The sequence below is a fragment of the Callithrix jacchus genome, chromosome 12 (genome assembly GCF_049354715.1).
Source record: "Callithrix jacchus isolate 240 chromosome 12, calJac240_pri, whole genome shotgun sequence".
In the NCBI taxonomy this organism is placed as follows: domain Eukaryota; kingdom Metazoa; phylum Chordata; class Mammalia; order Primates; family Cebidae; genus Callithrix; species Callithrix jacchus.
The window spans coordinates 104493681-104519380 of NC_133513.1; the positions used below are offsets into that span (position 1 = coordinate 104493681).

A 25700-nucleotide genomic window follows, 5' to 3' on the forward strand; every position below is an offset into this window, starting at 1 on the left:
TTTTGGGGTTGATCTTCATAGATGGCTGGACTTGGAGTTCACACATTGTCCCTGCTGGGTAGTATTAGATGTGTGACTATCCCACATGTGATGTATCCATTCTACTATTGATATATTTGGGTTGTTTCATGTAAAAAATATATCATGATCAAGCTTTGTTGATCATTCTTAAAACTATGTCTCGCCAGTTGCCCATAAGCAAGAATTCCTTCAGGACTAGAATTTCTGGGTCCTTTTTCACTGACTTTCTGACTGAGGACAGGACCTTTTCTCTTGGATGCCTATTGTTGCCTTTTACAGTGTAGATGATCAGAGTTAGTTTAAGGGACAAACTAAAAGGAACTTGGTTAATGATGAATTTCATGAGTTTCTGATTCAATTTTGCTTTGGCAAGAAGAAATAAAATGCAAGTTTATTCATCCATGGATTTCAATTTCTAAATAAGAGGAAAGCTTTCAGAAGAAGAGAATATGAAAGGAACAGTTTTTCAAAATGGGGAGAGGAAACCTAAGTCACTGTGATATCGTGAAAGACTGCAAACTCCATGAAGGCTGGGACTAAGAGTTCTCACAGGTGGTAGCAATAATGAGAATGATGTCCATGTCCAGTATGTGTTAGCAATTAAAGGGAATGTGTAAAATGCCTAGTCCCATGCCAGTAACCATGCAGTAAGAGATGGGTCCAGGCTCATTTCCTCCCCTGCACTCCAGCTCTTCCACTAATAAGCTCTGTTACCTTTAATGGCTTGCTTGGTCTCCCTGTAACTCAGTTTCTTCATCTGTGAAATCCCATTCTTGAAAGCAATCCAAAGAGCCAGGTGTCACAGTTTAAAGAGGAAATGAAGTTCCCAGGTATTTCAGAGTGATTGTCAGTGATGGGAAGCTGGGAGAATCAGCAGAAGGAAAATGGATCTCTTGCTGACATGTCAGCACAGGCTGTGAGGACAGACAAGGAGCAGATGAACATACAGCATCAATCATCTCCTCACTGATAGGCTACTTTAAAAAGATCTTCGCATTTCTTTGTGTCAAGAACAGCCAGACCAAGTGTTCCTTTCCATTCTGATGCCTGGATGGAGAGTCCCAGAGTCCCTTAGGCCTTGAGTACTGGGCTGAGATTTCTGGCAATAGCAGTGATAACAGACTGCAGGTTTTGGGCAGCTCAGAGGCAACCTACGCTCAAACCATCAGTGTAGCCAGATAATAAGGAAGGGATTACATGGATTGATGAGGCCAAGAGAAGGATTCTGGCAGAACAAAGTGGGATCTAGAGGCCTTGCTAGGCCATGCAGAGCATTTCACATTCATGATCCAGGTCAAACGGGGCTGCCAAGGTTTGCTGTTGGTATGGCTCTTGCCAGTAAAGAGGAATAAGCCTGACATACTTGCTGTCTGTGTCCAATAGAGTAATCCATTTGAGATGCAGTATCGATAAACTCTAAAGTTCCCATTGCCCTTGCAGAAAGAGGCCAGCAAATCTTTTCTTTTCAGGGGAATTGTGTTGCTAGCATCTCATGGTAGGTGCCATCCACTGACCAGGCTATCAGGGGGCTCTGTGTTGGCTCAGAGGATTCCTGCTCACTGGAAGCTCAGAAAACCCCTTCTTAGTCTCACAGTATCTTGGGAGCTTCACAGATGGGGCATCTTGGCCTTACAATTGCTCTTTAGGCTTTGGCTCCATTTGGAATAAACAACAGAAAAGCTTGTCTTTCAAAGGGCAGCCAAGACATGGCAGAGAGGCTCTCTAGATGGTGGCAAAACAACCAGCAGCAATCCCAGCATGGGTTCTGGTGGCTCAATCCACTTAGATATACCAGATCACAAGGATCTAAGAACCCCAATCTTCTGTTGCCTGAGATCTCTGGAAAGTCTGGATAGGTTCTTTCCTTAGGATAGAGGAGTTGCTTCTTCAGAGCTTTCTGAGGCTGCCATGGAGAGAATGGGGCAATGTTTCTTCAGATTGTTCAACAAAGTTTATAGGCTATTCACAGGGAAAGCCACGTGAAAAGGCAAGAGGAAGCACTCTTGCTCTGCTTCAAGGTCGCCTCGGCCTTCAAGCCTGCTCTGTGACACAGCTCCCTCACCCCCAGGCCTCTGCAGGACTTGACACTACCAGTTCAGTTGGGGTATTGAGGCTAACCATGTGGGCCATGCCACTGCTTTCCCCTAACCTCTCCCACACTATGAGTCACTCTTGTGGACAAACTCCCAAATGCAAACTCCCAAACCTTCTCCCTCCAGGAAATGGTCCTGCAGTGCTTCCCTGAGGCCTGTCCTGTAGGAGTAGGTAATATACGCTTGGCATCTTTAGCCATGTGTGCCTGACCTAGGAGGTGGGACCACAGCTGGGAGAAAGTAAGCTGTGATCTTGAGGATTAGAGAATGGTGAGAATTCTCATTCTGCCACTTCCTAACCATGCATTTTGGGCAAGTCACTGAAGGATAAAGAAGAAAAAGACTCAAGTGCTTCATTGATTATCATGAGGATTTAAATATATTTCTTGAGAGAAAATGGAAGGGAAGAGAGAGAGAGAGAACAAGCTAAGCACAGTGCCTCAATGTCTACTGAGTAAGTGCTTGATAAGGAGCTGTTATTATGAAAGGACAATGCTCATGTGCACAAACACAATTTTTTTTACAAAACTTTAAATGATTTCAATAGAACTCTAGGTTAAAAGATCTGATCGTTGATCATCAGATCCAATAACATTATGTTTTAAGTTGGGAAAGTGAAACTAAGTCCCAGGAGAAGTGACCTCTCTGTGGTCACCTAGTCACCTAGGGACAGAGCCACTGCTGGCATCCAGGGCTCCTGACCCCAATGCCCTCTCTCCCTGGCTGTTTGCCTTGGAAGGAGTCAAACAGGCCTCACGGTATCACCAACCATCTGGTAAATGAGAGTGGTTGGCAAGAGATCTCCTTACATTGCAGGGAACAGAAAATTGCTCAATTCATTTCCTTTAGACAGTGGTGAAAGTCTCATTCAGGAGAAAAATGGGAATGTGTGGATGATCAATCGATGTCATCCCAATGTACCTAACAACCCTCAACAGACAGCCTTGGGGTAATGAGCTGTCAGACCTGTTGGGCTCTGGTTGTGCCGGACATCTTCTGTTTGTTGCTCCAGAACTGCTCTTTACCTTCTCCACCCAGCTCCCTGTCCTTGGAGGCTAACCATGTGGACCATGCCAATAGGCTTCCTGTCTCCTGCGGCCTGATTTGGTTCAACCAAACAGGAGCTCTGGCAGGACATCAGAGGAAGGAAAGGAAATGAAGATGGAGAATTACTTTCCTATTCCCTCCCTGAAAGGTTACCTATGGCCGGGCATGTCCCTCAACACAAGGTCATTGCCCCTCACATAATAGATGACTCTCTTCTTCAGGATTCCCATAACTCCCCTTGTGTCTTTGGGCCTAGGGGTGATGATGTCTCTGCTGTTTTTAACCCTGGAATGGATACCATCCCTTGTGGCTTCCCTGTATGGTATCCACACCTTGTAAATAAACGATCCTTGAATTATCCTGCGTATACCTTCTGTTTACTTTTGGAATCCTAATTTATATACTGGTCGTCACCTTATCCTAAACCAAGATCCAGCTATAGGCCCCCAGGAGATGACCTGTGTTGGCCAGGGAAAGAATTTCATATCAAGTAATCCTGTCTTTCTGAATATGCTCTCTTACTGTATCTCCCTTATTTAACCCTCCTTAAGGGCTTTGCTGATGGTGGCAATGGGGTTTGACTCTTCCCTGTTGTGAAAGAAATTCATGTGTTATAAATGGCAGGTAAAGGTGAAAAGAGGGCCAACCTCAGTCTCTCTTTATCTTGTGAACTTTATGAGGCCTCTTTTGGTTTTCTGACCTGAGCTGAGCTTCACAAAAGCAACCTGAAAAGCCACTGATTATAGTCATTTTGTAATTAATTCTAACCTGAAATCATTTTCAAGGGTTAGGAAAACTGACTTCTTGAGATATGGAGATAGGATTCGTTGTTTATGGTCAGTCTAGGAGCCAATATCAGATATGCAATACTTCAAATTTTCTTACTCTACATTTTCCAGGTTTGTCTTATAATAAAAATTAGATAGTAAGCTCTCTGGGGACAGAAAATATACTTTTGTAAAATTAACTGTTTCAATTTACAAGTATTTATTTGATATATGCTATGAATCAGGCACTGAACTGGACACGGGAGATGCAGTGGTTACTAAGAAGGATGTGATCACTGTAATCAAAAAGCATGCAGCGCAGCCCTGGGTAATTACGGTCGCAAGCCAACCGCCTGTTTTGTCAATAAAGTTTAACTGGAACACAGACATGCCCATTTGTTTATATAATTTGCTTTCTAGCTACCAGGCCAAGTTGAGTAGCTGCAAAAGAGATTCACTATCTATAGAGCCTGTAATAGTTCCTACCTAACCCTTTACAGCAAGTTTGCTGACTCCTGGTTTAGGCACTTACTTTCCCATTACCTGGCACAGTGCTAGGTACAATTTATTTTTTTACAAACAGATTATATTTTCTACAGTGCTGCAGTTTGATCAACATATTATTTTCAGCTGAAAAGTATCACCACTTTCCTGTTAGTAGGATATAATCTTTAGTGGATTATTTTTAATCATTGCATCTAAAATAATTTGCTGAAATTTCTGGATGCTGTTGACATAAAAACAATTTTTCCCTTTTTTTGGTGGATCAGTGTGAATTCAATACACCTGTGCAACTGTGCAGACGTTTCAGAGGGGGAAAACATTCTGATGCAAAGGGTAGAAGGAAAGGATTGAATAGAACCTTGATTGCTACCATTCCAGGATGTGTCATCTGGTTTTCTGCTGCTCTTAGCCTTCTCTAAATGCACTTCTGCTGTAAATTTCTTTCTAACTTTTTGCTCATAAATGTGTGAAGAAAATCAATAGGCTCAGAAATCTGTTTTAACCATTTCCCACTTGGTATTTAACAGCAAGTGAGTAGGGCAATATTGTAAATATTCTAAGGAAGAGAATAAAAAGTTGACAGTTGCTACTTTGGTTTATTCAGTGACTAAAGCTGGCTTATATGTACTCTTTTGGGCCATAAATGCAAAATATTGTGAAAAGAAATTACTCCAATCAAGGCTAGACTTATAATTTTTCATTATCTCAGTTTATTTGCATGATCTATTCAATGTGGAAGAAATTCACAAAGTACCTCCTATGTTCTAGGCACTGTCATCATCTTAAGAAAAATATAGCAATGATGTGGGCCACAATATCTTATTCAGAAGATTTACAATCTAGTAGAGAAGGGTAAAAAATGGCTACATATATATAAAACAACAGTGTGATTTCATTGCCACACATAGTTTAGGAGGACTGAAAAATCCAGAGGAAGACAGAATGAATGAGAGATGGAAATAATGCAGGAAATTTTTTGATACTGGACTAAGGCCTTGGAATAAGAAGAAGAGAGGAAGATATTCCAGGAGATCTAACAGTATAAGCAAAGGTAAGGACTTAGGTTGCACAGTTATATGTGGTTGAATTATAGAAAACCTACTGCTTGGTAAAGAGATAGGAAAAGTCATCCGAGATCTTAAACATTAGTGTAGAAAGTCTGGACTTAAGTTTGTAGGCAATGGGGAACCATTATATTTCCGAGGATAGGATTGGCATGTTTGAAGCTTCTCGGTAAGATCATGATGGTAGATATCACAATGATATAATTGACTGGGGGATGAGAAATTGAAGGTGTGGAGGCCACTTAGATGGGGATACTCCAGATGGGGATAAATACTTACAAGACTCCAGGTGGAGGTAAATGTGGTTATAAGAATGGACTTCCTATGGAGATACATAAGGCAGGCTTGGCACTTGTCAGACTATGAGTGAAAAGGAGATGATGGTGACTTAGTGTCTAGTTATGAAGAGAGGGCTTCAGTATAGAGAGACGTGCAATAATATGTATCCCAATTCTGACTGCAGCCAAGATGGGACTACTGATGATGTTGCATTAATCCAAAACAAAAAAATATTTCTAGACCTTCTATACTATGCCTGTTATGTCCCTTAGGACCTAATTTAAGAATGCCCCTCCTCCAAGAAGAATTTTTCAGATGTGGAAACAGGTCTTGTTTATATTTGTGAATCAATTACAATGTGAGTGATTGTAAAAAAAAATTGTAGGAAAAAGCCAGTATCTTTTATGCCTTTGTTATTCACTAAAAAAATACTGTAGTCAAGTACTAGGCTTACAGTAAATGACACTATCCATGTGCAGGCAGAATAATTTATCCTGATAGACAACCTCTGAAACAGTAGGTCATGTACCATCAATGCTAACTGCCTCGAATCATGAGCTCTGGACAGTAGAGGTCCTAACCAGAAAACCATTAGGTCCATTAGGATGTACGTCAGGAGAGTTATTTTAAAATGCCCCAAATTAAGAGTCATTACATTAGTAAAGAGTGATTTTCAGGGGCCTAGGAGTGGTGCTGCCTTGACAGGCTGTTGCAGTGATGACCTCCAGGTACTTTGGGAAGGAATGACTGTGTTGAGCAGAGGTGAGTGGTGACAGAATTGAGACAGAATTGACACATGTAAGACCAGTTCTGCTGTATTCTAATCAAAGGTGAGGAATTTTTATTTGTCCTTGGGTTAATAGGAAACAATGTGGGACATTAAAGAGTGACAGAAAATGTTAACTAGGGCTCTCTTCACAAGATGCTCTTGGGGACTTCTTAAAAAATTGTGACTGAAGATTAGGAAACCTTCCAAAATTAAGTCTTTTCCAATACTGTCTGTGAGATTGAAGCTGCTTCACAAAGATGCAAAAGTTTGCTTTTACTTGTGGGATACAAACTATATAAGCACTTACGTCCCTTCAGCACACATATCACTTAATGTTGAAATATTTGAAGCATTCCTATTAAAATCCAGAGCAAAAGAAGTATGGCTGTTATGATCGCTACTATTCAACATTATAATGGAGGTCCTGGATAATGCAGTAAGACCTAGAAAATAAGTAATGACCACTAAAAAGAAAGAGATACTATCAATATCATTTGGATTTATGTAAAAATCTAAGTAGTTTGTCAGGCAGTCTTCCTTTAATTTTCTATTTGAACTCTAAGAAAATTCAGCAACATGACAGATTCTGTCTTCCTATCTAACATTCATCTATCCATCCATCCATCCAACCAACCACCCACCCACCCATCCACTAGTGATAGTTACAAAATAAAGTTTTCTAATATGAATATGCAGAAAACCCTAACATTTACTGAAGATTTGATAAAATAAGTATGCTATGTTTACAGTTGAGAAGTCTCAATAAATTATTCATAAATTAGTTCAGTGCAATCCTAAACCCATTTCTATGGAACCTAACAAATTGATTCTCAAATTATTGCAGAATAGAAAATGTATAAGAATAAATCAATTTTTGGAAAAATGATGGGGACATGTCTTGTTAGACATCAAAATATACTATAAAGCTATAGTGATGAATAGGACATGATACTGAAAATAATATAGATAAAAGAAATATCAGTGGAGGTCAAAAGAATCTGAAGATAAACTAGAGATAAATGCATATTAGATGTAACATTTTCTGTACCTGAAGAAACAGCTGGAGGCAACTGGGTAACCATCTGAGAAAAAAATAAAAGATCCATATTTAAAGTGGTCTACAAAACAAATTCCAGATAAAGATAAAAACATTTATTTTTAAAGATGAAAAGCATTATTGGATTTCCACCAAGATGGCCAAATAGGAACAGCTCCAGTCTGCTCTTCCCAGAGAGAGCGATGGATAAGGCGAGTGATTTCCATATTTCCAACTTAGGTACCAGGTTCATCTCATTGGGACTGGTTAGAAAGTGGGTGCAGCCCAAGGAGGGTGAGCCCAAGCAAGGTGGGGCATCACCTCACTCGGGATGTGCAGGAAGCCAGAGAACTCCCTCTCCTAGACAAGGGATGCCATTAGGGACTTTTCCCGCCACTCCGGTAATGTGGCTCAGATATTGTGCTTTTCGTGGTCTTCACAACCCGCAGACCAGGAGATTTCCTCCAGTGCCTACAAACCAGTGCCCTGGGTTTCCAGCACAAGACTGGGTGACCATTTTAGCCACAGCAGTTTTTTTTTTTTCTCATACCCTAGTGGTGCCTGGAATGCCAACAAGACAGAACTGCTCATTCCCCTGAAAAAGGGAGCTGCGTATGGTTGACCAAAAGGATAGAGAGGCAGACCCAGGGTCAGGTTTACCAAGTGATTTCGACCTGCCAGGCTGGCAGCCTCACCACAGACAGTGAAGGCTGCAGCCTGGCTTATAGCCTATAGGGGTTATATAGCGGGTTTGCGGGTAGCTGGGTGCTATTCTAAGAAACACTGCATCTTGGTTCTCAGGGGATGACATGCTGCTTAACAGGGTTGACATCCTGGGTTTGAGAGCCAGGTACAATCACATCCTGGAACCTAGGTGACCTGTTACAAGCCTTGGGGCTGTTTTTTAATGAGCTTGGCTTAGCAGGGGAGTACAGGGAAGGGGACTATGGGCTTGCCTTGCTGTGATCCTAACATTCTAACCTTTTGTTATATATATAAAAAAAAGGAAAAAGGGGTGCATTTGTTTCTGGCTGCTTCATGCTGAGTAGGGATGCTGACTGGGGAGAGGCTGGCTTGCAAGTTTGCGGTCCTGGAAGACTATTATATTTTCTGATTCTGCAAAAACTGGGTAAAAAGGCTCAAGACATAAGGCCAAAGGACAAAGGGTGGGGGGGGCGAGAATTATAGCAGGGCAGAGGAGAGGAAGCAGCCAAGGGGCCCAGGAGCTAAGAAACCAACTGGGCCAGGCAGACAAATGTTTTTATTGACTTATTTTTTGGTTTTGGTCTTTGAGCCTTTTGATAGTATTTTGTACTAACCTAGATGTATTGAGGTATAAAGAGCATTGTCTATTTAAAAGGAGGCACAGACTTCCTTTTTCAGCAGTGAGGAGATCTAGGCCTCTGCAGTTTTTGTAGGGTGACTGATGTTAGAGTCTAGTTGGTTTCGGAGGTGAGTGATAGAGTTTGCTATTTCTTTTTTTTTTTTTTTTTTTTAGTGATGATTCCAATTTTGGGGAGAGCAACTGGAAATATGATAATGAGGTTCTTAGGCTTCCAGCTTTTAACCTGATACTAGCTATGAGTCCAGGGGCTACTAATAAGGGAATGAATTGTACTGTTGTTTGTGGGTGGGCCAGTGTAGCAGGGACAGGGAGTCCTTGGTTTGGAGGGACAAGATGAATGCTGGGGCTAAGGCAGACGAGGATGCAAGTGCCTATCCAGTTGGTAGGGAGACAGAAGTAGGTGCAGATCCTCAAAAGATGCCTGCGGTGTTCATGTAAACAGACAGGTGGATTGCGAATAGGTGCTGGAGTGTGTAGGTTCTTGTTTGGAGGAACATGGTCCAGCTTTAGCAACCCAGAGTGAGGAGGAGAGAACTCCTGTCTAGGGAAGAGGTTTCCATGTTTGAGAGCAGGAGAGGAGGTATTGTGTAGGGGCTGGGTAAAGAGGTGGTTAGCTTCAGGGGAAACTGAATAATTTACTTGGAGTGAGGTATGGGAAGAGGGATGGGAGGTGGTTTGAGTTGAGCCAGAGATGGAGGTAAGGATGGCGCCTACCTGTAGGCTTTTTGTTGTAACAATGAAGCTTTTTCGGTGGGGGGATACTGGGGTTGGATTGCGGGGGTGATAAGGAGAGGGGCAGAGGAAAGGGAGGCTTTTATTTTGCAGCACATTTTTAATTTATCATTTATTTATTTTTAACCTTTTATTTTACATCCAAAGGAGCACATGTGCAGGTGTTTTACCTGGGTATATTGCATGATGCTGAGGTTTGATTTACAGATTATCTTGTCACCTACCACACGAGCATAGCATACCCAGTAGTTAGTTTTTCAGCCCCTGCCTGCCTGCCTCCCTCCCTCTCCTGTCATCCCGTTTCTATTGTTGCTATCTTATATCCAGGAGTACCTAATGCTTACCTCCCATTTGTAAATGAGAACATGCAGTATTTGATTTTCTGTTCCTGCGTTAATTCAGTTACGGGACTGTGGCTTCCAGTTGCATCCATGCTGCGGCCAAAGACCTGATTCCATTCGTGTTTGTTTTATGGCTGCATAATATTCAGTGGTGCATACGTACCACATTTTCTTCATCCAGTCCACTCTTGATGGGTACCCAGGTTGGTTTCATGTCTTTGCTATTGTGAATACAGGTGCAGTGAACACGTGAGTACATGTGTCTTTTTGGAAAGACAGTTTGTTTTCTTTTGAATATATACCCAATCATAGGATTGCTGGCAGAATGGTAGTTCTGTTTTAAGTTATTTGAGAAATTTCCAAACTGCTTTCCACAGTGGCTGAACTAATGTGCGTTCTGTCAACAGTGTAGAAGTGTCCTTTTCTCTGCTGCCCTGTTTTTCAACTTTTGAATAATAGCCATTCTGACTGGTGTGAAATGGTGTCTCGTTGTGGTTTTGATTTGCATTTCTGTGATGATTAGTGTATTAGTTTGTTCTCACACTGCTGTAAAGAAATATCTGAAACTTGGTGATTTATAAAGAAAAGAGGTTTAATTGGCTCACAGTTCTGCAGGCTGTACAGGAAGATGGCTGGGGAGGCCTTAGCGAACTTTCAGTCATGGTGGAAGGGAAGCAGGCATGTCTTCTGTGGTGGGAGCAGGAGGAAGCGGGAGCAGGGGGAGGGGCTACATGAAAGGGAGGTTTCTTTTGCTGCCTTGTCGACCTGTTCCTTTATAAGATTTTATCTGATCCTGTTTGGTGTCCTCGGCAGTGTATAACTCCTGCCTTAGCTGGGAGGTATGCAGCTTGGAGGAGTTGTTGGTAAATAAGGGGACAATTATTCATGGGGGTTCCTGCCTAGAATGGGAGTAGTAGGACGGTGAGGCATGATAAGGAAAGAGTGTGAGAAAATGCTAATACATAAGGAACAAGTAAGGGGTCTGGTGGCCTGTGGACATAAGATGAGTCCATCTTCCTCCACAACTGAGACCTGTGAGGGATGAGTTCGTCCTGAAAATTCAGGTAAAGCCGAGTAGGTGGCCTTGGTATTGATTTAAAAAGAGGCTGGCTTAGCTGCTACTAACAGAGTTACCCTGGGCTCCAATGCAGTGATGGCAGATGGGGCCGTGGGCCCCATCAGTCTTCAGCGGCTAAGCCAGTAAGCTATGGGAGTGCAAGTGATTCTTCACCTTTGTCTTGGTGAAGGGCATGCAGGCTGGAGGTACAGGCTTTTCTGTCTGTCTGATAGGAAAGTCAGACTTCCAGTGGCCTATCTAATGGCAGATGGGACAAGGGCTTTTTGGTGCCCATGGATTGGGACATGCCTGTGCCAAATGGCCTTCCTTGCTGTACTTGAAACATGCCCTTGGAGGTGCACTGCTATTGCGTCTTTTGTGCCCCTGGGTGCCACAGTCAGGCTATTTAGGCTGGCAAATGGCTGCTGCTAGAAGCTGGTATTTAGCACAATCTCTTTTGGCTTTGTCTGTTCTAATTTGTTCATCCGTTATTGAAGACCTTGAAGGCCAGGTTAAGGAGGTCTTGCTGTGGGGTTTGAGGGCCATCTGCAGCCTTTTTAAGTTTGTGCTGGATGTCTGAAGCAGACTGGGAGACCAAAGGAGTGTTAAGGACTATGGTGCCTTTTCCAGGGCAGGATTAACATGGGTGTATTTTTGGAGGGCCTCTGTAAGGTGGGAAAGAAACTGGGCAAGAATTTGGTCTGCCTTCTGGGAAATTTCTTTGAGTTTTTAAAAAAGTAACAGCCTATGGGCAGCTTTGTTGTTAAGGCCTGCAATAAGGGAAGTAATTATATAGTTGTAGGACACTCAGCCTTGATCTGTGGGCTGGTATTCCTGGGATGGCGGTGGCTTCTATGGGCTTAATCAGATCTTGCCTTTGAAGACTGTCTGCATGTGCCTGTGCTGCGAGCCACACTCTTTCCTTTTCTTTTGGAAGGAGGGTAGAAGAGAGGATAATAGAGAGATCACGCGAAGTGAGTTCTTAACACTGGGTAAGATATTTACATTTTTTGATGTAAGTGTTTGGATTGGAGGAGAAGAACCCGAGGCACATTTTGAGATTGGCTAGGGAGAAGGGGACATGAACGTGGACAATGCCTTCCATTTCTACCACTTCTAGAAGGGGGAGTAAGGGAGCTGGCTGCGGGGGATGCCAGGAACAGGTGTGGGGTAGAGAGAAGTCAGCTGGGTCAAAAGAGGACGTATTGTCTGCCAGCTGCAGCTGGGGGCGGGTTGAGTTGGGTTATGAGCAGGCAAGGAGAATTTGGAAAGTGGAGCAGGACTGACAGAGGGGCGATTGTAGAGAGTAAAGAAAGCCTGAACACAAGGAACCCCAGACAATTTACCAGTGCAGTGGCAGAAGTTATTAAGGTCCCAGAAAATGCTGAAATTGAAAGTACCATTTTCAGGCCACTGAGAGCCATTATCTCATTTATATTTGGGCCAGGCCATATTACAATAGAAAATTAATTTTTGGGACTTGACTGCAGACTGGAGACCAAGGGTGTCCAGATTCCAGAGGAGACATCCTAAGGGGGTAGTTTTAGACGGAACGGAGTGGCTGGACCCCATGGTAAAAGGCTGGAAGAGGAGGAGGCTGCTGAGGAGAAGGAAGACAGGAGAGAGCATCCTCTCCTGTTTCCTTTACCTAAGACGGTGAATTTGGAACAGTGGCTGTTGAATTAGGCGTCCCCAAAACAGGGTGTCCTTGGAGTGCTGGGACTTTCGGACAGAAAATGGACTGTTGAGGAACCCAAACAAACAAAGGCAAACCTCTACTATCCAACTTACCGTTCAGGAAGTGATGATTTGGATGGAGATAATAACCACAGTTGGCAATGGAGGTCTGGGGTTTCCCTCCTTTGTCTGGAAAGGGGTTCAGGATGGGGGAGCTAGGCATGGGAGCAGGGAAAGAGAGAGAGAAAGAGTGTCCAGCACCTACTCCTGTCCTGGGTTTTGGTTCCAAAATGTAAGGCTGACTGAAAGGATGGAGAGGCAGACCTAGGGTCAGGTTTGGCAAGTTTATTTCAACCTGCCAGGCTGCTGCCTCACCCCAGGCAGTGAAGGCTGCAGCCTGGCTTACAGCCCATGGAGGTTATATAGGGGGTTTGTAGGTAGCCAGGTGCTATTCTAAAAAAACAAAACAAAACAAAAAAAACAACAACAACAAAAACAAAACCGCATCTTGGTTCTTAAGGGCTGACATTCTGCTTAACTGGGTTACATCCTGGGTTTGAGAGCCAGGTGCGACCACATCCTGGAACCTAGCTCCTCTGTTTATAAGCCTTGAGGCTGTTTTTGTTATGAGCTTAGCTTAGGGGAGAACAGGGAAGGGGTCTATGGGCTTGCTTTGCTGTTACCCTAACAGGCTGAAGCCAAGGAGCCAAATGATCTGGCTTGGCAAGTCCCACCCCAACGAAGACCAGCAAGCTAAGATCCACTGGTTTAAAATTCTTGCAGCCAGCACAGCAGTCTGAGCTTAACCTGGGACGTTCAAACTTGGTGTGGGGAAGGACGACTGCTATTGCTGAGGCTTGTATAGGTGGTTTTAACCTCACTCGTATACAAAAAGTCATTGGGAAGTTTACACAATGACTGAGTGAAGCCCACAGCAGCTCAGCAAGGCCTCTGCAGGCAGACTGTCACCAGACTCCCTTCTTGCTGGACAGGGCATTTCTGAAAAAAGGCAGCAGCCTGTCTGTTGCTTATAAATAAAGCCTCGCATTCCTGGAAAGGAGCACTTGGGAAAAAGGGCAGTTATGGGTTCAGCTTTAGCAGACTCAAAAGTCCCTGCCCAACAGATCTCCTAGCACTGCTCTTGAGCTTTGATAAGGGACAGACTACCTCCTCAAGTGGCTCCCTGACCCCTGTGTATTTTGACTGGGAGACACCTCATACAGGAGAGCTCTGGCTGGCACCTGGTGGGTACCCTTCTGGGATGAAGCTACCAGAGGAAGGAAGGGGCAGCATTCTTTGTTGTTCTGCAGCCCCCGTGGGTGATTCCCAGGCAAGCAGGGTCTGGAGGGGACCTGCAACAAACTCCAGCAGGCCTGCAGCAGAAGGGCCTGATTGTTGAAGGCAAACTAACAAACAGAACAAAATTGTTTCAACATCAACAGAAAGGAAGTACACTTAGAGACCCCATCCAAAGGTCACCAACTTAAAAGACCAAAGGTAGATAAATCCACGAAGATGGGAAGAAACCAGTGCAAAAAGGCTGAAATCTCCAAAAACCAGAAAGCCTGTTCTCTTCCAAGGGATCATAACTCCTCACCAGCAAGGGAACAAAACTGGATGGAGAACAAATTTGACAAATGGGCAGAAGGAGGTTTCAGAAGGTGGTAATAAACTTCTCTGAGCTAAAGGAGCCTGTTCTAACCCAATGCAAGTAAGCTAGGATCTTTAAAAAAAGGCTAGATGAAATGCTAACTAGAATAACTGGCATTAAGCAGAACACAAATGACTTGATGGAACTAAGAAACACAGGACAAGAACTTCATGAGGTATACACAAGCCAAATTGATCAAGCAGAAGAAAGGATATCAGATATTGAAGATCAACTCAATGAAATAAAGTGAGAAGACAAGATTAGAGAAAAAAGAGTGAAAAGAAATGAATAAAGCCTCCAAGAAATATGGGATTATGTGAAAAGCCCAAATCTACATTTGATCCGTGTACTGAAAGTGATGGGGAGAAGGAAACCAAGTTGAAAAACACTCTTTAGGATATTATACAGGAAAACTTCCCCCACCTAGCAAGGCAGGCCAACATTCAAATTCAGGAAATACAGAGAATATCACAAAGATATTCCTTGAGAAGAGCAACCCCATGAGACATAATTGCCAGATTCACCAGGGTTGAAATAAAGAAAAAAATGCTAAGGACAGCCAGAGACAAAGGTTGGGTTACCCACAAAGAGAAGCCCATCAGACTCACAGTAGATCTCTTGGCAGAAACCCTACAAGTCAGAAAAGAGTAGGGGGGCCAATATTCAACATCCTTAAAGAAAATAATTTTCAACCCAGAACTGCATATCCAGCCAAACTAAGCTTCCTAAGTGAAGGAGAAATAAATTCCATTATGAACAAGCAACTGCTGAGAGATTTTGTCACTGCCAGGCCTGCCTTACAAGACTTCCTGAAGGAAGCACTAAACATGGGAAGGAACAACCAGTACCAGCCACTGCAAAGACATACCAAATTTTAAAGATCATCGACACTATGAAGAAACTGCGTAAACTAATGGGCAAAACAACCAGCTAGCATTAAAATAGTGGGATCAAATTCACACATAACAATATTAACCTTAAATGTAAATAGGCCAAATGCCCCAATCAGAAAACACAGACTGGAAATTGGATAATGAGTCAAGACCCACCAGTGTGCTGTAAGGAGACTCATCTCACATGCAAAGACACACATAGGCTCAAAATAAAGGAAGATTTACCAAGCATATGGAGAGCAAAAAAAAAGCAGGGGTTACAATCCTGGTCTCTGATAAAAACAGACTTTAAACCAATGAAGATCAAAGGAGACATACAAAATGGTAAAGGAATCAATGCAACAAGAAGAGCTAACTATCTTAAATAAATATGCACCCAATACAGGAGCACCAAGATACATAAAGCAAATTCTTAAGGACCTACAAAAGTCATTATCTAGACTTATCTAGACTTCCATGCAATAACAGTGGGAGACTTTAACACCCCAGTGTCAATATTAGACAAATCAATGAGACAAAAAATTAACAAGGATATCCAGGACTTGAACTCAGATCTGCACCAAGGGGACCTAACAGACATCTACAGAACTTGCCACTGCAAATCCACAGAATATACATTCTTTCCAGCATCACATAGCCCTTATTCTAAACTGACCAGATAACTGGAAGTAAAACACTACTCAGCAAATGTGAAAGAACAGAAATCATAACAAACAGTCTCTCAGACTGCAGCACAATCAAATTAGAACTCAGGATTAAGAAATTCACTCAAAACCACACAACTACATGGAAACCGAACAACCTGCTCATGAATGACTCCTGGATAAATAAATAACTAAATGAAGGCAGAAATAAATATGTTCTTTGAAACCAATGAGACTGAAGATGCAACATACCAGAATCTCTGGGACACATTTATAGCAGTTTCTAGAGGAAAATTTATAGCTTTAAATGCCCACAAGAGAAAGGAAGAAAGATCTAAAATTGACACCCAGATCTAAAATCGACATCCTAATGTCACAATTATAAGAACTAGAGGAGCATGATCAAACAAATTCAAACGCTAGCAGAAGATGGGAAATAACTAAGCTCAGAGCAGAACCAAAGGAGACAGAAACCCACACAAAAAAACCCTTCAATAAATCCAGTGGTTGGTTTTTTTTTAAAGACCAACAAAATAGATAGACCACTAGCCAGACTGATAAAGAAGAAAAGAGAGATGAATCAAATACATGCAATAAAAAATGATAAACGGGATATCACCACTGATCCCACAGAAATACAAACTACCACCAAGATTACTACCAACACCTCTATGCAAATAAACCAGTAAATCTAGAAGAAATGGATAAATTCCTGGACATTTACACCCTCCCAAGACCAAGCCAGGAAGAATTTGAATCCCTGAATTGACCAGTAACAAGGTCTGAAATTGAGGCAGCAATAATAGCCTACCAACCAAAAACAGTCCAGAACCAGATGGATTCACAGCCGAATTCTACCAGAGGTACAAAGAGGAGCTGGTGCCATTCCTTCTGAAACTATTCCAAACAATAAAAAAAGAGGGAATCCTCACTAACTCATTTTATGAGACCAATATCATCCTGATACCAAAACCTCACAGAGACACAACTAAAAAAGAAAATTTCAGGCCAGTATCCACGATGAACATTGATGCAAAAATCCTCAATAAAATACCTGCAAACTGAATCCAACAGCACATCAAAAAGCTTATCCATCACAGTCAAGTTGGCTTTGTCCCTGGGATGCAAGACCAGTTCAACATATGCAAATCTATAAACATAATCCATAACATAAACAGAACCAAACACAACAACCAAATGATTGTCTCCATAGATCCAGAGAAGGGCTTTGAAAAATTCAAAAGCCCTTTATGCTAAAAACTTTTAATAAACTAGGTATCCTGGAACATATTTCAAAATAATAAGAGCTATTTTGGACAAACCTACAGCCAATATCATACTAAATGGGCAAAAACTGGAAGCATTCCCTTTGAAAACTGGCACAAGACAAGGATGTCCTCTCCCACCACTCCTATTCAACATAGTATTGGAAGTCCTGGCCATGGCAATTAGGCAAGAAAAATAAATAAAGAGTATTCAATTAGGAAAAGAGGAAGTCAAATTGTCTCTATTTGCAGATGTTGTGATTGTATATTTAGAAGACCCCATCATTTCAGCCCCAAATCTCCTTAAGCTGATAAGCAACTTCAGCAAAGCCTCAGTATACAAAATCGATGTACAAAAATCACAAGCATTCCTATACACCAATAACAGACAAACAGAGAGTCAAATCATGCGTGAACTCCCATTCACAATTGCCACAAAGGGAAGACTTAGAACCAACCCAAATGCCCATCAATGATAGACTGCATAAAGAAAAACTGACACAAGAACAGAAAACCAAACATCGCATGTTCTCATAAGTAAGTGTGGAACAATGAGAACACATGGACACAGGTAGGGAAACATCACACACCAGGGCCTGTCAGGGGTTGGGGGCTAGGGGAGAGATAGCATTAGGAGAAATACCTAATGTAGATGACAGGGTGATGGATGCAGCAAATCACCATGGCACGTGTATACCTATGTAACAAACCTGCACGTTCTGCACATGTAACCCAGAACTTGAAGTAAAATCATTAAAAAATCATTCTTATAAGAAAATATAGAAAAGAATTAAAAATAAATATTGGGGGCAGAAAAAAGTTTAAGTTAGACAAAGAAGTTGACTGATTTGACTCTATATAAATTATCTGACAAAATATATCATTAGCTAATTTTAAAGGTAATAACACATGTTGCAATTATTTTCTTCCAATCTAGTAGATTGAAATATTTAGAATTTCCATTATCAGTAAGGAAAAAAGAAGTCTGGAGAGAATGAATATGAACAGAGATTTTCAGAGGAAGAAATGCAGATGGCCAATAGCACATAAAAAGATGCAAAACTTCACTAATAATCTGAGAAATATAAAATAATAAAGAAATATCCATTTTTCCCCCATAAACATGGAAGATAAGGAGGAAGAAGAAAGAAAAGGGAAGGAGATGATGATAAAAGGTTGTATTTACTATTGTTGGTGCTGATATTGATACAGGCGCTTCTGGTCAAAAATTTCAATGTTTATCAAAATTTGGTATCCGTATCCTCTTATCTAGCAATTCTTAATATAATCATTTTCCCTAAAACGTATTATCATGTGTACAGAAAGACTAATCATTGCAATGCTGCATGTTACAGTGACAAATTGGGCATAACTAAATGTCCATTAGTATAGTTAAATGAAGCATGCCACATCCATACTGTGCAATATTATGCAGCAATGAAAAAGAGATAATCTGTATTCATTAAAATAGAAAGATCTCTAAGACATACTTCATTTGTTAAAAAAAAAGCAATTTGCAAAACAATATTCAGTAAATCCCATTTGTGTAAAACAAGCAAATAAAACAAAAATATGTAATTGTAAGTTTAAACACATATTATATATGTAAATGTATAGAATAAGATCCAGACATATGTACACCAAACTGCATAGAGTTGTTATATCTAGAGAAGACTGTGAAACTTGTGTGGCAAAAGGGATCTTTCTTGGAGGATTTTTTTGTTTGAATTTGTATAAGAATGTACAGATTGGCTGGGTATGGTGGCTCACGCCTTTAAGCCCAGCACTTTGGAAGGCCAAGGCGGGTGGATCATGAGGTTAAGAGTTTGAGACCATCCTGGCCATGGTGAAACCCCGTCTCTACTAAAAATACAAAAATTAGCCGGGTGTGGTGGCACGCGCCTGTGGTCCCAGCTACTTGGGAGGCTAAGGTGGAATAATCGTTTGAACCCAGGAAGTGGAGGTTGCAGTGAGCCAAGTTTGCACCACTGCACTCCAGCCTGGAGACAGAGCAAGACTCCGTCCCCCCCACCAAAAAGTACAAGTTAATTAATTATATCCTTAACAATAATGAAAACTAAAATACACCAAAATTCAAGCATGCAGGATTATGGCTCATACTTAAAGAAGCTTAATCTAAGTATTTTTTTTACATGATGTAATCGTAAGTTCCTCCTTCCCAACAAACTTCTTATTTCCCTTTTAGGATTTCTTGGAAATGTCAATGCCAGAGACCCATCCGTTAACTAATTAGGCACATTTTTGAGTATACAATTACTTTTAGGCTTAACAGATGTTACATCTCATGTCCAAACCTTGACTAATGTGTAAATCATTAACTCGGGTCTGACTCACATTCAATTTTGTGAAGATATGGGGGCCCTTCTTATATTTGCTTAATAAAGAGCTAAAAATGTCAGCCCCTTAGTGTTGTAAATTTATTAACTTGCATTAGCTTTTCTCTAGATTTTTATATTATCCTGAGTTCGCTACATAACATTGATCACATCACTGACTAGAATCTAGGCTTTAGCCATAAATGGATAAGAATTGGACTTTAAATCATATAATCAAACAAAAAAGCTAGAATGGATACACAAATAAAACTTTTTTCTTAGCATTACATTTTTTTCTGCAAAACAGAAAGGTTGTGAAAAATCAATCGTGGCACAGTTTTGCTGAAGGGAATGTTATTTTTATAATGATGTCTAGTCTCAAACATCATCAGAACTAGTAAACAGGGCACCCACTACGTCGAGGACTTACTTTAGACAAACCTGGGTTTTGAATTTTAAAACAAAAGTAAAAGAAGGTCAACCCAACTGCCTGAATGTGCCACTTTCCTGTAACTGGCATTGGCTTCCACCAGTTGACTTGTTCAGCAAATATCTGTGAGCACCTACCAGGTCCCAGGCAGAATACTAGGACCTGATATAGATATCAGTCCAACAAAGTCTTCCCCTCGGGCTGGTCAAAGCCTTGTAATAACAAACATCCATTAGAGAGAGGATGACTGAGCTGTATGGACCACTCTACTCATTCAACCCTTGTGTGTCTTGAGGCCTTTGGTGTGGGACACTGTGCTAATCCAGGGGACACAGCAGCATCCTGCAAGACTCTCTTGCCCTTGTGGACTTACAGTCTGTAGGGGATGACAGACAATGAAACATGAAACATGCTATGATGGCAATGGAAATTGGCAACCTAGGAGGTACCTACTAGGCTTAGAAAATCTGTCCCTGAGGGGGTCAGAAAAGGCTTCTTTGAGGAAGAGAGTTTTAAGCCACGTGATGCTTGAAGGATGAGTAAAAGTTTCTAACTCAGGGATGAGGGGTAGAAGAATTATAAATGGGATAAGCCTGTGCCAGATATGGTGACGGGTACCTGGAGTCTCAGCCTGTAAAGGGTACCCATCTCCATCTCTTCCTGATCCTGCTTACAATCCTACAGCATCTCCTCTCCCTTCACCTCAGGCCATGACCCCTGACTCTTCAACCTGATCTGCACAGGCCTCCTCACCCCCTAGTGCAGCAAAGCCCCTGGATGCTCTTCTTGGTCTCCACATTTCTACTCTTGAGTGACTCCATCCTCCTTCCTCACCCTATCACCATCCAAATAACAGTAAAGTAACTGACATCACTGCATCTGGGCAGTTCCTCTTTTTCAGCTGCCCTTTCATGTATGCAAAACCATCGCCTTGTAAAAGCACAGGGTACTTATCTTCCTGAGGTTGCCCTGGGTTGCTAAATCATCCTAATATCCTCACTTGCTGTCCTTGCTTTCAGTAATAACGACAGTCCGAAAAATACACCCACAGTGTACTTTTTTCTCCTGTGGTCTTACAGACACTTTCCAATTTGCAATTGAATTTGGTATAATCTGCACTTCTTAAGGGCTACACATCACTGGGGAAAGCTTCTGAGTTTATTGTAATAAACTCCTGTCGTGAATAGCATTTATTATAGGTTTCCCAGAATCTCTAAACATATGATGAGCAGACCTCCCAGATACCTCTGCCACCCTCACTCCCTCCCCTAATTAAAAGCATATAGATGTGTGTATAGATGCTAGGAATTTGGCACCACTTTATAATTATTCAGGAACATGACTCAGCTATTTTGGGAGGAGGATGTGGAGAGTAGAAAATTTGCCCTTGTCAGAGAGAGGAGAGAGAAGAGGGGATGGGAATCTTTGATCTCTCCCTCCTCTGAATATTAGGAACTCACTGAACAATTATTTTGTTATTTGTCTTCTTTTATGCCTACTAAACATTAAGCTCTTACAGGCTGGTGGTAGCACTGTGTACCCCCAAACTGTGCCCAAATCATATCAAGCAGAAAGCCTTGCAAACAGTGGACAAGTGAACAATTTTTGTCCATGACATTAAGAAAAGTAAAGAGAAAATTCTTAAGTAAAAGAGACAGAAGTATATGTGGAAGGGAAAGTCAAGAACACAGCTTAGATCTTCCAAACTATGTCAGAATTTTTTTGTTTATAATAAATAGTTAATATTTTTCACCTGTAATTTAACAAAGGAAAAAGATAAGGAGACATTCAGCTAAACGTTGATGTGGATAGAAGCACAATGGGATAGGCACTCAGACTCCCATCTGGGAGCATAAATGGATATGATTTAACTCTATTTTAGGTTCAGAGGGTACTTATGCAGGTTTGTTACATGGGTAAATTGTGTAGTCCTGAGGTCTGGTGTACAAATGATCATGCCATCCAGGTAGTGAGCATAATACCCAATAGGTAGCTCTTCCACCTTCACCTCCCTCCTACTTTCCTTTCTCGAGTAGTCCCCAGTATCTATTGTTCCTATCCTTATGACTGCATATACTTGATGCTTAGCTCCCAGTTGTAAGTGAGAACATGCAGTGTTTGCTGTTGTGCTCCTGTGTTAGTTTGCTTAGGATAATGGCCTCCAGCTATATCCATGTTGTTGCAAAAGAAATAATTTTGTGCTTTTTTATGGCTGCATAGTATTCCACACTGTATATGTACCACATTTTCTTTATCTAGTCCACTGTTGATGGGCACCTACCTAGATTGATTCTGTGTTTTGCTGTTAAAACACTGCTTCAGCCAAGCGTGGTGGCTCACGCCTGTATTCCCAACACTTTGGGAGGTCGAGGCGGGTGGATCACGAGGTCAAGAGATTGAGATCATCCTGGCCAACATGGTGAAACCCCATCTCTACTAAAAATACAAAAATTAGCTGGGCATGGTGGCATGCGCACCTGTAGTCCCAGCTATTTGGGAGGCTGAGGCAGGAGAATTGCTTCAACCTGGGAGGCGGAGGTTGCAGTGAGCCGAGATTGCATCACCGCACTCCAGCCTGGAGCCTGGCAATGGAGCAAGACTCTTGCATCAAAAAAAAAAAAAAACCAAAACCAAAACAAAAAACTGCTTTAGGGGAAGGGGAGGTAGAGAATGGCAATTAAATCATATTAAATTGTTTATGTTCTTTGGCCTAGGAATTCCGTTTCTAAGATTTATGCTAAGGAAATTAGTAGTGAGAAAGTGAGTGGTCATTACATTAGGAACAACCTAAATGTTCAACTGTTTGGAAATGTTTGAATAAACCAGGGAATATCCACTTGATTATAAATTGTGTTGCAGAGAGGGATTAACAGCCCCCATGGGGGAGGGAATCTACAGTTGCCCATTCAAGTTTACATGGCCTGAGCAGAGTTGCTTTCCTGTACATGTTTATCTGTAACACAGGTATAAAACTCTTGTCTAATAAGGTCATTGTGATATCTACTGAAGGCTAGCACTGTGCCTGAAATATGGTAGAGATTTCATAAATGAGAACTATCACTATAGAGCTACTAAATATTCATACAGTCTGTGCAAAAACAAGAAGCCTTGTACTATCTTAAAGGTAAAGCAACATAGCACTCCACATTTAAAAATGACAATTTTAAGTAGAAAAAAAAGACTTAAGGATATAAAAAAAATTGCTGAGTGAAAATGTATTATTAATAGAACTAGAGAAATATGAGTTTGTGTTCTGTATTTTTCTGAAATTTTAAAAATATGCATAATTTTTAAAATATAGAAAAAGTCTTAATTTATGGATAATCAATTTCTATATTTTCTTACCCTTAAGAGCAGTGATATCTATGAATCTATGAAATTTCTAGGTATCTATGAAATGAGGACTACTAGTAGAAAGAAAACACATATGGTGGGGATCTATTATGGGCGGTGGGTATCAACATAAAGGAGGAAGCTGAGGCAAGATTAATATAGCAAGTTTGTTTGTGTCAGGATTGAGGAGAGCTTTCTAAGACACACCTCCAACTTGACTATGGAGAGGCTGAAGTTTTTAAGGAAGTGACAAATTAGGAGAGGGTTAATTACAAAATCCATAAAAGTTGTTCACAAGGTATTATCATTGCTTTACAGAAATAACATTGATTAGTGATGAACTATACACTGTTGAACTGTAGGGTAAGAGTTATGGTGTCCAGTGTGTGGGATTTTATGGCTATTTGTCATCAGTTAGTCTAGACCCCAAATAGCAGGTGGCTTCAAGAAGTGATTCTTTTTCACAAGCCAGAGTGACGTGAGTGTTATTTTTTATTCCAATGCCTCTCTAGGCTTGGTAATTTAAAGAGGCTTGTGTTCCCTATATAAATAGTGTTTTTTCTTTCTCATAGACAAGCATAGACCTGAGAGTTGAGAGATTTGGGTCTTTTTGAGAAAGTGACCTTGTGAAGGTTACTGGCCTTCTCTGGCCTCTCTTTCTGAAAATGAGAATGACAATACTTGGGATTTCTGCCAAGATAGCTGAATAGGGAACACCTCCAGTGTGCAGTTCCCAGTGAGAGCCACACAGAAGGCAGGTGATGACAGCATTTCCACCTGAGTTACCTGGTTCATCTCATTGAAACTGGTTAGAGAGTGGTTGCAGCCCAAGGAGGATGAGCTGAAGCAGGGTGGGGCATCGCCTCACCCAGGAAATACAAGGGGCCAGAAAACTCCCTCGTCTAGCCAAGGGAAGCCTTTAGGGACTTTTCCTGACACTCTGGCACTCTAGCTCAGATACTGCACTTTTCCCATTATATTCACAACTGACAGACCAGGAGATTCCCTCCAGTGCCTCAAACACCAGCACCCTAGGTTTTCAGCACAAAACTGGGCAGCCATTTTAGCCACAGCAGTTTTTGTTTTTTCCTTTTCTCATATCCCAGTGGTGCCTGGAATGCCAGCGAGACAGAACTGCTAATTCCCCTGAAAAGGGGGGCTGAAGTCAGGGAGTGAAGTGATCTGGCTTGGTAGGTCCCAACCCATGAAGACCAGCAAGCTAAGGTCCACTGGCTTGAAATTCTCACAGCCAGCACAGCAGTCTGAGTTCGACCTGGGATGTCTGAACCTGGTATGGGGAGGGGTGTCCACCATTGCTGAGGCTCAGGTAGATGGTTTTAACCTTGCCTGTATAAACAAAGTGGCAGGGAAATTTACACACCTGGGCAGAGCCCATGGCAGCCCAGGCAAGGCCTCTACAGGCAGACTGTGTCATTGGAATCCCTTCTTGCTGGGCAGGACATCTCTGAAAAAAGGCAGCAGCCCCTCAGGGACTTATAAATAAAGCTCCCACCTTCCTGGGACAGAGTACGTGGGAAATGGGGGGGTTGTGGGTGCAGCTTCAGGAGACTTAAACGTCCCTACCTGGCAGCTCAGAAGGGCACAACAGATCTCCCAGCACAGTGCTTGAGCTCCGATAAGGGACAGACTGCCTTCTCAAGTGGCTTCCTGACCCCCGTGTATCTTAACTGGGAAATATCGCCCAGCAGGGGCTGACAGACAACTCATATGGGAGAGCTCTGGTTGGCACCTAGCAGGTAGCCTTCTGGGACGAAGCTACCAGTGTAACGAACAGGCAGCAATCTTTGCTGTTCTGCAGTTACTGCTGGTGATTCCCAGGCAAGCAGGGTCTGGAGTGGATCTCTAGCAAATTCCAACAGACCTGCATCAGAGAGGCCTGACTATTAGAAGGAAAACTAACAAGCAGAAAGAAATAGTTTCAACATCAACAGAAAGGATATCTACTCAGACCTTATCCAAAGGTCACCAACTTCAAGACCAAAAGTATATAAATCCACAAAGATGAGAATAAACCGGTGCAAAAAGGCTGAAATCTCCAAAAACCAGAAAGTCTCTTCTCTTCCAAGGGATCACAACTCCTCACTAGCAAGGGAACAAAACTGGATGGAGAACAAATTTGACAAATGGGCCGAAGGAGGTTTCAGAAGGTGGTAATAAACTTCTCCGAGCTAAAGGAGCCTGTTCTAACCCAATGCAAGTAAGCTCGGATCCTTGAAAAAAGGTTAGATGAAATGCTAACTAGAATAATCAGCATAAAACAGAACATAAATGACTTGATGGAACTGAGAAAACACAGCAGAATTTCATGAAGCACATATAAGCAAAATAGCCAGATTGATCAAACAGAAGAAAGGATATCAGATATTGAAGATCAACTCAATGAAATAAAGTGAGA

At 41.8% G+C, this 25700-nt stretch overlaps 1 long non-coding RNA gene across 7 annotated transcripts in view; it reads right to left on the reverse strand.

The window, feature by feature from the left end:
• Positions 1-9793: 9793 nt before the first annotated feature.
• The window catches only part of LOC118146391 (uncharacterized), a 177930-nt gene continuing 162023 nt past the window's right edge, over positions 9794-25700 (reverse strand). For 5 of the 7 annotated variants that reach the window (XR_008475654.2, XR_008475659.2, XR_008475658.2 and 2 more), the window contains one exon: positions 9794-12947. This is a non-coding gene — a long non-coding RNA (uncharacterized LOC118146391). The remainder of the gene's footprint in view (positions 12948-25700) is intronic. The other 2 variants (XR_008475656.2, XR_008475655.2) reach the window with 2 other exon arrangements.